The sequence below is a fragment of the Helianthus annuus genome, chromosome 11, assembly GCF_002127325.2.
Source record: "Helianthus annuus cultivar XRQ/B chromosome 11, HanXRQr2.0-SUNRISE, whole genome shotgun sequence".
NCBI classification, from domain to species: domain Eukaryota; kingdom Viridiplantae; phylum Streptophyta; class Magnoliopsida; order Asterales; family Asteraceae; genus Helianthus; species Helianthus annuus.
The window spans coordinates 179,630,147-179,643,426 of record NC_035443.2 but is presented as its reverse complement, the minus strand read 5'-3'; positions in this window follow the sequence as shown (position 1 = coordinate 179,643,426).

Here is a 13,280-nt window from a genome sequence, read left to right as displayed (position 1 = left end):
GAAATGGACTTCTCGAAGCCAGAAGTCACATTTAGAGAATTTGGCGTACAGCTGCTCGTTGCGAAGGAGTTCCAGAATAAGGCGTAGGTGTCGTTCATGCTCCTCTTGACTTTTCGAATAAATCAGGATGTCGTCGATAAACACAATCACGAATTTGTCGAGGTAAGGCTTACATACGCGGTTCATAAGATCCATGAACACTGCCGGCGCGTTGGTCATTCCGAAAGGCATAACGAGAAATTCATAGTGACCATAACGGGTCCTAAACGCAGTCTTGGAAATATCTTCGTCACGTACTCTCAACTGATGATAACCTGACCGTAGGTCAATCTTAGAATAGTAGCTCGATCCTTGCAACTGATCGAATAGGTCGTCGATGCGCGGGAGAGGGTAACGATTCTTGATGGTAACCTTGTTCAACTCGCGATAGTCGATGCACATTCAGAACGTGCCATCCTTCTTCTTGACAAAGAGTACTGGGGCTCCCCAGGGTGATGAACTAGGACGGATAAATCCTTTATCCAATAGTTCTTGTAGTTGCGTCGAGAGTTCCTTCAGTTCTGCAGGGGCTAGACGGTACGGTGCACGAGCTATGGGTGCTGCTCCGGGAGCTAGCTCGATTTGGAATTCGACCTGACGGTGGGGAGGGAGTCCAGGTAGTTCCTCAGGAAATACCTCGGGGTAGTCACGTACCACAGGAAAATCTTCAATCCTCTTTTCCTTTTCGTGAGTATTGATGACGAGTGCTAGGATAGCGGTGTGCCCTTTTTGCAAACACTTCTGGGCTTTTAAAAGCGAGATAATGCCTGTGACTTCTCCACCTTTGTTGCCTTGAACGATGAGGGGTTGGCCAGAACGACGAGGTATACGAACTGCTTTCTCTTGACAGAGGATCTCAGCGCGATGTTTGGATAACCAATCCATACCAATGACGACGTCGAAGCTTCCAAGTTTGACAGGGAAAAGATCGATACTAAACGTGTGGCCAGATAATTCTAGTGTGCAGTCGTGGATCATGTGCGTGGCCTCGATGTTCTTACCATTAGCTATCTCGACGATGTGCTTAGAACTTAATAATGCAGGCGGGTGCTTAAGTTTCTTACTAATGCGAAGGGATACATAACTGGCATCGGCACCGGAATCAAATAACACAGAAACATAACGATCATCAAGTAGGAACTTACCAGCCACGATGTTGGGGTCGTTCCTCGCTTCTCCAGCTCCGATCACAAAAGCTCTTCCCCTTGCGCCATTCCCAGCATTGTTGTTTTGTTCATTGTTCCCAGCTCCCTGATTATTGTTGCGATTCTGATTCAGTTCAGGGCAATCCTTTCGCATGTGCCCTGTTGCCCCGCATTTAAAACATGCTCGGTTATTTCCCTGCTGCTGTTGCTGTTGTGGTTGTTGCTGATTCTGCCTTGCTGGGAACTGACTCCTACAATCCTTGGCTTCGTGCCCCATCTTGTGGCATCGCTGACACTGGCCCTTGTTGCATGCCCCATTGTGGTGCCTGTTACACTTGTTGCACTTAGGGTAGCTTCCCCGGTAGCCACCCTGTTGCTGAGTGCCCTTGTTGTTGTCAGTTTTCCTTTGCTGAGCTGGGGCCTGAGTAGAGTTAGCATCCTTGCCCTGATTTCCATCCCACTTTCGTTTACCATCACTAGAAGTTCCTTCCGCAGCACTGATCCTTTTGGGCAACCTGCCTTCCTCCACAGCCTGGTTGGTGAGTTTGTGGGCAAGACGAACCACAGGCTGTATGGTAGGGAGGTTGGCCGAGGTTACGTGGCTCCTGATTTCTGGGACTAAGCCCTTGATGTACAATTCGATCCTTCGATACATGGGTCGGGACATGTTTGGACACAAAGCAGCATAGTCGTTGGACAGCTTGGTGTAGGTCTCAATCTCTGACCCAACCATCTTAAGTTCATAGTACTCGTCCTCGAGTTTGTGGATGTCATCCCTGTGACAGTACTCTTCCTTGATCATATCCTTGAAATCTTCCCATGCAGTAGCGTTAGCAGTCTCCAAACCAAGCATTTGAATTTGCGCCTTCCACCACGAAAGTGCGCTTCCCTCAAGAGTACCAGTAGCAAACTTCACCCAATTAGCAGGGGGACACTCGCAGACAGCGAAGACAGCTTCGACCTTCTCGATCCAGTGCAGGAGACCTATGGCACCCTCAGTGCCACTGAATGGAAGAGGCTTGCAATCCATGAAGGTCTTGAAGGTACAGACACGTGGTTGCACAGGTGCAGGCTGACCTGTTGTGAGGAGTGAAGCGAAATAGGTTTAGAGGCGAAAAGACGATGTGGCGGTAGGATCTAAACATCCTAAAACAACGAGCTTACCTATAGGGTGAGCTGCGAAAGCTGCAGCCACTGTGTTGAGCAGGTTAGTGAACTGAGCCTGAGTCATGTTGACGTTTCCTCGTCCGCGTCCACTCATTGTCTTCATAACCAGAAAACATAGTATGAGTGTGGTGTCGTAACATAGCGAGAATAAGATAGAAGAGAGAAGGAGTATCTATCTAATCAGGCAAACTAGTACGTATAGTAAGGCAGAAAGCATAAGACAACAAGCAAGTAAATATGGGTCCGAGCTATGAGGTCAGATAAGTCGAGCCTTGCACTTGGAGTGTAGTGTCGTCACGAGTCACGGGTTATAGTCTGGTTTTTCTCAAAAAGATTTTTCCCCTTTTTAAAACCAAGTTCACTATAACCAATGGCTCTGATACCAATCTGTCACACCCCCAAATTCCACCTGCGGATAACACCCGCTTCGAGGGCGTGACTGACCAGGATCCAGCCACCAATTATACTGACTAATTAAATTGATAACAAAAGGTAATACTTTTTTTTTTGGGTAAAGGGTTACCCCGGTAAATTTTATAAATCACCAACCAAATAAAACAGGGTGTGCCACGACATTGACACACACTACTAGTCAAGACAAACCAAGACTAGAATATCCAAGAACCAACCAAAACGACAAAAACATACAACCCGAAAAAAAAAATCAAAGCCCGACAAAACTAAGTCTCTAACAACGCGCTAGCCGAACAAAGACAAGCACTAGCCCGGATCACAATCCAAACTCTTCACCAAGATCTGCCAGGTTTCCAAAAGGTCACGATGCTTCCGGTCATTCCGAAGCTTGAATCCCATAATCTTCAAACGAACCGTACTGATAATAACATGCGAGAGCATCTCAGGGGATCGTTGGACACTAGAAAATAACCGGTTATTCCTCTCCTGCCATACATAGTACGAAGTAGCCGCAATAAGGATCTTACCCACAATCCGGTCTAGAGTTCTAGAATTTGCGTTTTGAATCATCCACTGCATAACCGAGGACCATGTGTTGTTGACACTCTCCATGTTGACCCTTTTCCTCACTGCTTCCCAAACCTTCGTGGCATAGGAGCATTGAAAGAAAAGGTGGTCTCTAGAATCACGATCATGGTAACAAAGAGGGCAACACATAAGAATCAGATTAGTAGTACTACCCGCTTCCCACGCAGCCATCCTGTCTTGCGTCTTTAATTTATTAGTCATTACTAACCACATATGAAATGAATGCCGCGGGATGCATTGGCTGAACCAAATTGAGTCGACCCAAGCAACCCTATCATCCCTATGCCGCAAAGTGTTCCAAACATCCCAAGACCGAAAATGACAAAGGTTCCCTTCCATATCTTTCCAACTACACCGATCAGCCATATCAACAAAAGGATGCGGAGAAGGAATGTTTATAAGAACCGGAAAAAGATCGAACCAAGCTTGAGGCCATTTCCATTGTCCGATATCATCAATAATATCCGCAACAGTAGACCGAAGGTTGAAACCTGCATTGGCTATTGCCCGAGGAGATATAAAGGATCTAAGAGGGCTACAAGAACACCAGTTATCACTCCAAGCATTCGTTTGCCGACCACTCAAGATAGACATCTCTGATGTGGTCACGAATTGCAAGAATATGTCTCCAACCCCAGCTTACGCTACCCCTTTTTGTCACCTCCCAGAAGTTCGTACCTTTCAATTTGTAGGAATGAATCCATTGCACCCAAAGCGAAGGACGATGATTAATAATACTCCATACATGGCCAGCAAGTAAAGCAATATTGACATCCTTAATACTGCGGATACCCAACCCCCCCTCTTCCTTCGGCAAGCAAACATTGGACCAAGCAACTTTTGAACGAACTTTCCCCTGAATGCCACCATTCCAAAGAAACCGACGCATAGACTTTTCAAGCTCTTTAACTATACGAACCGGAAGCATAAAGACAGAAGCCCAATAAGTGTACATAGATGCCAGAACCGAATTGATCAGTTGAAGCCTTCCTGCAAACGATAACGATCTAGACATCCAATTGTCAATTCGACGCTTAACTCTCTCAATCAGGATTTTACAATCCCTATAAGCAAGACGTGTCGAAATAAGCGGAACTCCAAGGTAGCGAACCGGAAGGGAACCCTCCTGAAAAGGCATCAAATCCAGGATTTGCGTTTTCACATGGTTGGGAACATTGCAAAAGAAGATGGTACTCTTCGGCGCACTAGGAACCAAACCCGAAATCTTTGTAAAGCAGCCCAACGTATCCCTTAAAACTTTAACAGAGGGCCGATCTCCATGAGCAAAAATAAATAAGTCATCCGCGAATGACACATTTATAATTCTTTGTTTAGCACATTGAGAATGGAATTTGAACGATGCATGAGTTCTCGCTGCATGCTGAAGGAGAAGCGATAAGACTTCCATAACTAGCGTAAACAAATACGGAGACAAGGGGTCTCCTTGTCTAAGGCCCCGCTTCCCATAAAAGAAACCATGAATGTTACCATTGATGCAAAGAGAATACGAAACCGTAGAAACGCATGTCATAATCCACTTTACCATTTTACGATGAAAACCAAACCTCATTAAGACAGTTTCCAGGAAAGACCAGTTAACTGTATCATATGCCTTCTGAATATCAATTTTCAAAGCACATCTAGAGGGACCTCTATTGATATGATAATTGTGCATAAGCTCTTGCGTGAGGAGGATGTTATCAGATATCTTACGACCAGGGACGAAAGCCGATTGGTTAATGCTAACCAAGCTATCCAGATTACCTTTCAGTCTATCCGTGATGATCTTGCTGATACATTTGAAGAGCACGTTACAACAGGAAATCGGCCTGTAGTCAAGAACCGAATTAGGAGCCTCCTTTTTAGGAACCAAAGCAATGATCGTGTGATTGATCTGTTTAAGCAATTGGCCATTATCAAAGAAGGTAAGAACAGCGTTCGTAACTTCCTCACCCACCGTCTCCCAAGCATGTTTAAAAAAAGCTGACGTGTAACCATCCGGGCCCGGAGCTTTGTTTTCCCCAATGCTAAACATAGCCTTTTTAACTTCCTCTCTAGTCACCGGACGAATCATATGATTTGCAGCATTAGTAGAGAGAGTATTAATAAACAAGTTATCAATATCAAGCTGGTCAACATAGTCCGGAGTACCCAAAAAATCCGTGTAATGATTAACAAAAACAGCAGGGACATCATCACCCTCGAACTGGTTACCCTGAGCATCTTTAATACACGAGATTTTACTTCTCGCATTCCTGCTCTTCACACACTTGTGGAAATAAGACGTATTAGCATCACCCGCACTAAGCCAATCAACCTTAGCTTTCTGCTTAAGAAAGCATTCCTCATCATAAGCCGCAACTTGAAAATCACGGAGACATGAAGCTTGCAATTCACGAAGGCAAGAGTCCGACGGGTTAGTGTCAATTTGCAGCTGAAGATCATCCAGTTGCTTTCGAAGAGAAGACACTCGAACATGAAGGTTACCCTGGTTATGAAGAATCTTGCGAAAAGCTGGTTTGAGATTTTTCATTTTCTTGACCACCGAATACATGGCATGACCCGTAACACATAGATCATCCCATAGCACCCGCCTCGCTTGGTAAGAGTTTTCTGCATAAACAAACGAACAAAGAAACACTTTCCTGTCAGCCTTAAATTGGAGCTGAGTGTGGATAACTTGGTCCGATTGAGACAGAACCATTAAATCCACATCATCCGCATTCCATCCAAGAATTATACGGGTACCCCTAGCACACAAACCCCCATTAGACGTCCAATTCCAAGAACGAAAAACTTTGTTACAAATTCTATCTAAGTTATTCACTTGGACATGAGATTCCAAAACCGCACAAACACTAAGCTGATTTTCAGTAATAAAAACCCGAATCTCGTTTTGTTTCAGGGGACGATTCAAACCCCTAATGTTCCAAGCAGCTATACTACCCATTTAAACCGTTTAAACCGGGAGTGCTTGCCCCCTCAGCGTGTGTTCCCACCGATTTACTTGACATAAAATCAGCCATTTCCGTTTGAACCCTGTTAACAACCTCCTCTTCTTGAAAAGAACCATTCTTATTACCAACATTAGCCTGACCCGAATCATGTTGTTTCTCAGTGTCAACAACCCGAGCATCCCCCTCCGTGTTTTTAAGGGCTTCAAAAGAGTTCCTAATCTCCACACTATTCTTATTAGGCTTATCATGCTTTGTACCCGAGGAACTGGCACCCATAGTAACTACCTTTGGTCTATATATGAATTTTTGTTTTTGCTTCTTCGGCATCGTTCCAAGCCTAGCCGTTTTCCTTTTGTCAGTAACAAACCCATCCTCATCTACCACAACTTGCTTATCTTTCTTATTGTTCACATTTTTAACACAAGTCTGATCATTATGACCAAAAACACAACAACCCGAACACCGTTGAGGCTTCCATTCATATTCAACTTTAATTCTTTCTGTAACATAACCATCCTCCTCAAGCTTCGGAATAGCCACAGTGATAAACTCTTTAATATCAGCATCCGCATTGATTTCAATTAAGGCCCTAGCAAAACTACTCCGACCCCAGTTATCCGAACACATATCCGCTGTATAACCATCCAACCGTTTTGGTTCACCAATCTTAGAAGCTAACAAGCTTAAACCATCCTCATTATAGATTGCAATAGGCACATTATGGAGCTTCACCCAAACCGGAGCAGATTTAATTCCTTCTTTCTTAAGGCTAATGGACGGGGACCAAACGTTAAGAAATAACGGCACCTTCCTGATCAACCAAGGACCACCTTCCAACACTTTTTCCATACCCTCCTTAGTATCAAACTTAAAGAAAAAGAAACCATCCCCGTTCATCATGAGTTTATGAAAACCAAATTTAGCCCAAACATTCTTAGCATAGTACTCAACAACCGGGAACGGCAACCGATTACCCAAGAAGTAACCATATAAAACATTGACAAAATTCTGTTGAGCTTTGCGGATTACCTCACGAGGGATGACAACATCAGCATCAGGTTTTGTCTCTCCAGAATCCATCTTCCGGAAATTCACCTCTTTTTTTACAACGGCAGCATTCCTTACCCTATCCGCATATGAGACCTTAACGGCAGGCTCCTCTTTATTCCGATCTGCATCAATGCTTGCCTCATGAACCGAAACCGATACCTTCTCCAATTCATCAATTATGTTAATCACTCTAGGTTCCTTTTGGTCGACAACCCTCCTCGGCAACACCGACGATCCATCAATGCTTAACGATTTAGCATCCAGACTAGCCCAAAAAGAAGACATATCACGCGAATCCTTTTGGTTCGGCTGGTTTGCATTGCTTGACTTGATAAAGACATCCCCATGCATCCTTTCAGAGAAGGACTGAAACCCTAGATCCTCTAAACTGTTATCATAAGTATTCTCCATGCATACGAAAGAAAAAGAAGCAGATGACCTAATCATGCAACGTGAAAACAAACTCAAAAAAGACAAAACCAACGGCAATAATGAAACAAACGGCAGAACCCTAGCAAAACAAGAAACGAAAAGAGAAACCCTAAAATCAACGTCAAAAGATTAGAAACCAGGATTGCAATCTAGAACCCTACTTAGAGGGAACGATAACACCCCAATACCTAACCCAGATCGATTGAAAATTAAGGAAGAAGATCAAGAACAAGCTAGGGTTTTAGGAGATCTGCCAAAATCGCCAAAATCGCCAGAGAAGCCTTCATTTGGATGATGTTTCAACCACTACGACGAAAGGATTTTTCTGATGCCAAACACTAAAATAAAATATTTTAGTGCTTACATAAATTTTTTAACAAAAGGTAATACTTACTAACCATAAGATTAGCAAATATCAAGTTCAGAGTTTAAAGTTTCAAGTTCAAATAGTAATAAGTAGCGGAAGCATAAATAAACGGTTTTAAACAATGTTCATAAGGTAAGCATGATAAATGCCCAACACACGGGCAGACGACCACTACACATCCCAAGCAGCTGCTCCAGTCACTGGCCACCTGCAAAGCATGCAGTAAGGGGGTCAACAATAATGCTGAGTGAGTTCACTAGTTGTCCAGTTTTAATTACCAAAAACTTGTTTCACCAGTTAATTTATCCGTTTATACATGCCATGGGGAGCTACCCCAAAAGTTAGCGACTAAACTGTTTTTCCAATACCGAACACTAGGTAACCGTTTCCGTTTCCGCAGGATGCCCCGATGTCAATGTTCTATCATCATTGACGGATGCCTGAGTACATTAGTTCACGACCGATCCCATACCATGGCACGGTGTGAGGTTGGTAAAACCTAAATAGCGCTATCAACTAATAACCCGTTCGCCTGGCCCCGGCGACTAATCGGTATTATGTAGTAGGGACTTGAGTGATAGAGTTGCGTTTAGTGCCGTTTGGTTGCATTCCGTATAAACAGTAATTAACTAAAAGGTTTCCCAATGACAAGAGAAGGAAAAGTAAGTTTGTTCCCAATAACTAGGGAAGGAATGTAAATGGTATCCTCTTTACAAGGGGATAGGGTTGTTTTAGTCTCGTGTCCCAAACCACCGGGACGCATGCTTTTAAGTTGTGAACTCACCTTGGGTTGCTCGGTAGACATTTTTACCCGGTCAAGTATGTTGGTCACCACGTCCTAACATGGTTACCAAATATGGGTCAAGTCGGGTACAAGTAAACACATAGCGAACACGTATGGCAATACATATAGCAAACACGTATAACATGCGAAACACAAACAGTTATTGGGTCAGCCCTAACATATAATCAGCAGTGACAAACATGCAGCCCAGTCAACAGAAAGCCCAACAGTTAAAGCCCAATAACGCCAAAATAGCCCAGTCGAGATAAGGGTGGTTGCGACTCGCAACCGAGGTTACGACTCGCAACCGAGGTCTCGGTTCATCACGTTTTGGTTACGACTCGCAACCAGAGGTTCCGACTCGCAACCGGCGGTTCCGACTTAGCAGCAGTGGTTACGACTCGCAACCGGATTCGACACGCGTTGATTGCGACTCGCAACCGGGAGATCTCGACAAGACTTGATGTGGTCTCGAGTCGCAACCAAAGGTTACGACTCGCAACCGTGATTACGTGCATAACAAATCTTCTAGAACCTGACATGTACTAACCAATGATATTGCATTTTCATGAAACATAGTACTGTGCCCACTAAACATGTTTGTTTGTCTATTTTGTGTCTAAATCAGATCAAACAAGGCATATTCAAAATATTTAAGTGACATTCAAAGTGTTCTTACCATATTCAAACACATTCAAGAAATTTCTTATGAACAATCAACCCCATTTATCAACAAACCATCCCCGAGATTATGCATAAAAACCCTTCATTCCTTCACGTAACATCATCCGGATAACAAGCATCAATAACTATCATCATATAACATGTAAACAATTCAATCCGAGACACATTATATTTAATCAACCACAATCATGAATAACCATTCTATCTAAACATTCCGAAACATAAACATGCTAACCGGTTATCCATTTAACACATTTTGATTCACACAAAACATGGCGAACAATCATCATCCATACACAAGAATCATAGTAACACATAATATATATTCATCCTAGTGACATTATTAACACATGAACATCTAGAAAGGAGCTAAAACCACTAACCGGTTATAGTGTACTCAAAGGGTGTGCAAGAAAACAATGAGGTGGAGTCCCGGGTGATGAATTTGAGCCGATTCCGAAAGCGTTCTTGCAGCCGGTTGTGGGGTTGTGCTAAGGTTTTAGTGAAGGAGAAATGAGGGGAGAGTAGGAGGGTGAGTGTGGGTGGTGTGTTGTAAAAATGATTAAGGGAGGGGAGGGTTGGTTTATATAATGTCACGAGTGGGCTTAGGGGTTTCCGGGTTGGGTTCTCGGTCGCAAGGCCCTAACCGGCCCAACTGTTACTGTTTACTCGAGACCATCCCGGGTCTCGAGTCGGGTTTCGGCTCCTATATATATAACACACATATATATCTATATACACATATACCTAAATACACATAACATGTAACACAATAGTTCAAATTTTCATTCATATACACGTAAGTTACATCGAAAGGTTATCCGGGAAAACCGAAGTGTCACATTATCCCTAAGTTTTAGGAACTTTCGTCCCGAAAGTTAAGGCAGCCACTGTCAAGCTAGCGTAAGTGAAAGCGTTTCAACGGGGTGTCACATAAACCTTCCTAGGATTGTTGAAAGAAGGTCTTGTCCATAGCCGAACAATACGGATTCTGATAGTGTAATCATCAACATTAAGATCAACATTATTTAAAAGCGTTATAGCAGCCTGTTCCATTTCTGAAATCAAAAAAAAATAACATCACATTAGAAACATTTAATATTATAATATATAAATCAATTAAGACAGGTTTGTAAAGAACATAATTTGTTAAATAATAAAAACGATAACCATGTGAAATGTATTGTAACTCTGCAAACTCTTACCAAAAGTAATGCAGTCGAATTATACCAAGTCCGTAGCTGGGTTGTGTATCAAACATAAGTAATTAGACTTATTTATAACCAAAGATACAAAATACTTTTGGAAACGAATTTTTGAATTTTAATTATAAATAGTCAACCTTTACTAAATTAAAAAAATACCCGTAAAATAAAGAATTATGGTTGACCAGTTTCCTTAATTCTGAAAATCATTAAAAGGAAGGACATATTTTGTTTTTTAAATAAAAATATATGATTGAACAGTTTCCAAAATTATATACAATAGTGTGTGCGACCAAAAAAACAAATAATGACATCCATACATAATTCATACATACGAAATAACAGCTGCAAATAGAAACTATAGTACCTAAACTACCTATACTACCAGTAATAATTATAACAATTATACTATATCCACTACCTATAATAAGCAATAAAAATAAAGATCGATTACAACAAACACTATGTATAACAGCGGATAACACATTTAGTAGCTAATAACGTAAATATCAAAGGTAAAAATGCATTTACCGTTAGCCGTTTCAATCCTAACGTCAAACGTTTTGTTGGATATCGATATCGTGTATATTAGATCAATGATTGTATAACGTCAATATCAAAGGTTACCGGGGTTGATAAATTAACGTATGACCTGTAAGATAAACAACAAAACAACTTATAACTTTAGTTTTAATATAAATAAAGAGCTACAGAAAGGCTTTAAGATAGATAAATTAAATAAATGACTTACATAAAAATGAGATGATATGTGGTGATGAAAAGTGATTCCGATCAACTTTAATTAAGAAATTAATCTTAATTGAGTCTTGATGTAATAACAATACACGGTCAGTCAAAAAAAGTTGAGATGATACAGGTTCAGTTAACAAAACAAAAAAAACCCTCTGTTGAAGAAGCAACCGGTGTGAGAGTTTTGATGGAGTTTTTAAGAGGGGTCGGTGACATTGTCGAGTAGTATAAGAAAATGCTATCACTAAGCATTCCCGGACACTCCTCGACAGAGAGTTTTTCTTATTAACTTGAACATGTATCATCTAAACCGTATTTGACATATCCTTTGTGTATAGCTCACTTCCTTAATAGCTAAAAGCATGTCATTTACATCATCGACAACATCCTGAAACCTCCAATTAATAGGTGTTTAGAAAAGGTAATAAAATTACATATGTATTTTGTATAATTAAGCATCTTACTACAAAAAACGTGAAACAATTATACAAAATTTAATACTTCAAATGATATAAAACGATAAATTTAGTGAAATTGTAACAGAAATAGCAATCGAGTAACTAAATTCTATCTATTTATTGACTTATAAATGATACGAAAACAACCCAGGAATACAAATTTCGTTTAGTTATTTGTTTGAAGTTCAATAATAATACATATAAGCAATAAGCATCTGTAGCATTATCGTAAAGGTGTAACTTATACATAATACATAACGTAACACATAATAAAGAAATTTAAATCAACAGTATTGAAAAGTTATTAAAATTGGAAATAGGTATTTTATCAAAATTTTGATGATAACATTGTACACATTGAATTTTTAATAATTTAATATTATCATTTACAAATCAATTTTATTGGTTAAAATCAAACATAACGTAAATTAACATGTACTATCTTGATATTGAAAACCATAACAATGTTGAAAACCAAAAAACCGTAAAAAGTAAAAATATATACTAATGATAAAGGAAAAAACAACATCGAAAGAGTCAAATAACTAAATACGACCACTAACGTAAGGTACAACCTTTTCAACAATTAGCACTTGATCATTTTCGTCAAAACAATAGTCAACGGTGTCACGGACCTTAATTCCAGCAGTTTTCATGAACTTAGACCATCGCGTTAACGCATATCGAAAACCGTTATGTGTCCTTTCACGTATTGTACCATTGGTAAACTGAAGTGGAGGTTCCAGATTCAAAAGTCTGACGGTTATATCTTTCAAACAAATATTAAGTATGGCCATTTCAGAGACACGATCGGGAAGGATCTGTATTGTTAACAAAACATAATTAATAAAAAAAATACGGATTATAAATAATGAAATGAATCTAATTAAAAAAAATATTAATAGATCTTACAAAATCGGTACCAACGGTACGGGAAAACCGATACACACGACTATGTGGTTCTTCATAAATTTCATTCAAAGCATCAATAGGAGGAACTAAAGGCTGCAAATTAAATAACACATTTAGTACAATATATTACATTATTAAATTAACAATTGTATAAATAACATATAATAACAAAATGTAACCTTACCACATCAACGTCTACATCAAGAAAGTTCTTTTCAACACAATTTTTTCCAAATACTTTTAAGTTAAAATCATTACCAAAATACTTTGTAAATATCAAAAAACAACCAGGCTCTAAATGTAACAAACTAACAATAACGTCAATACC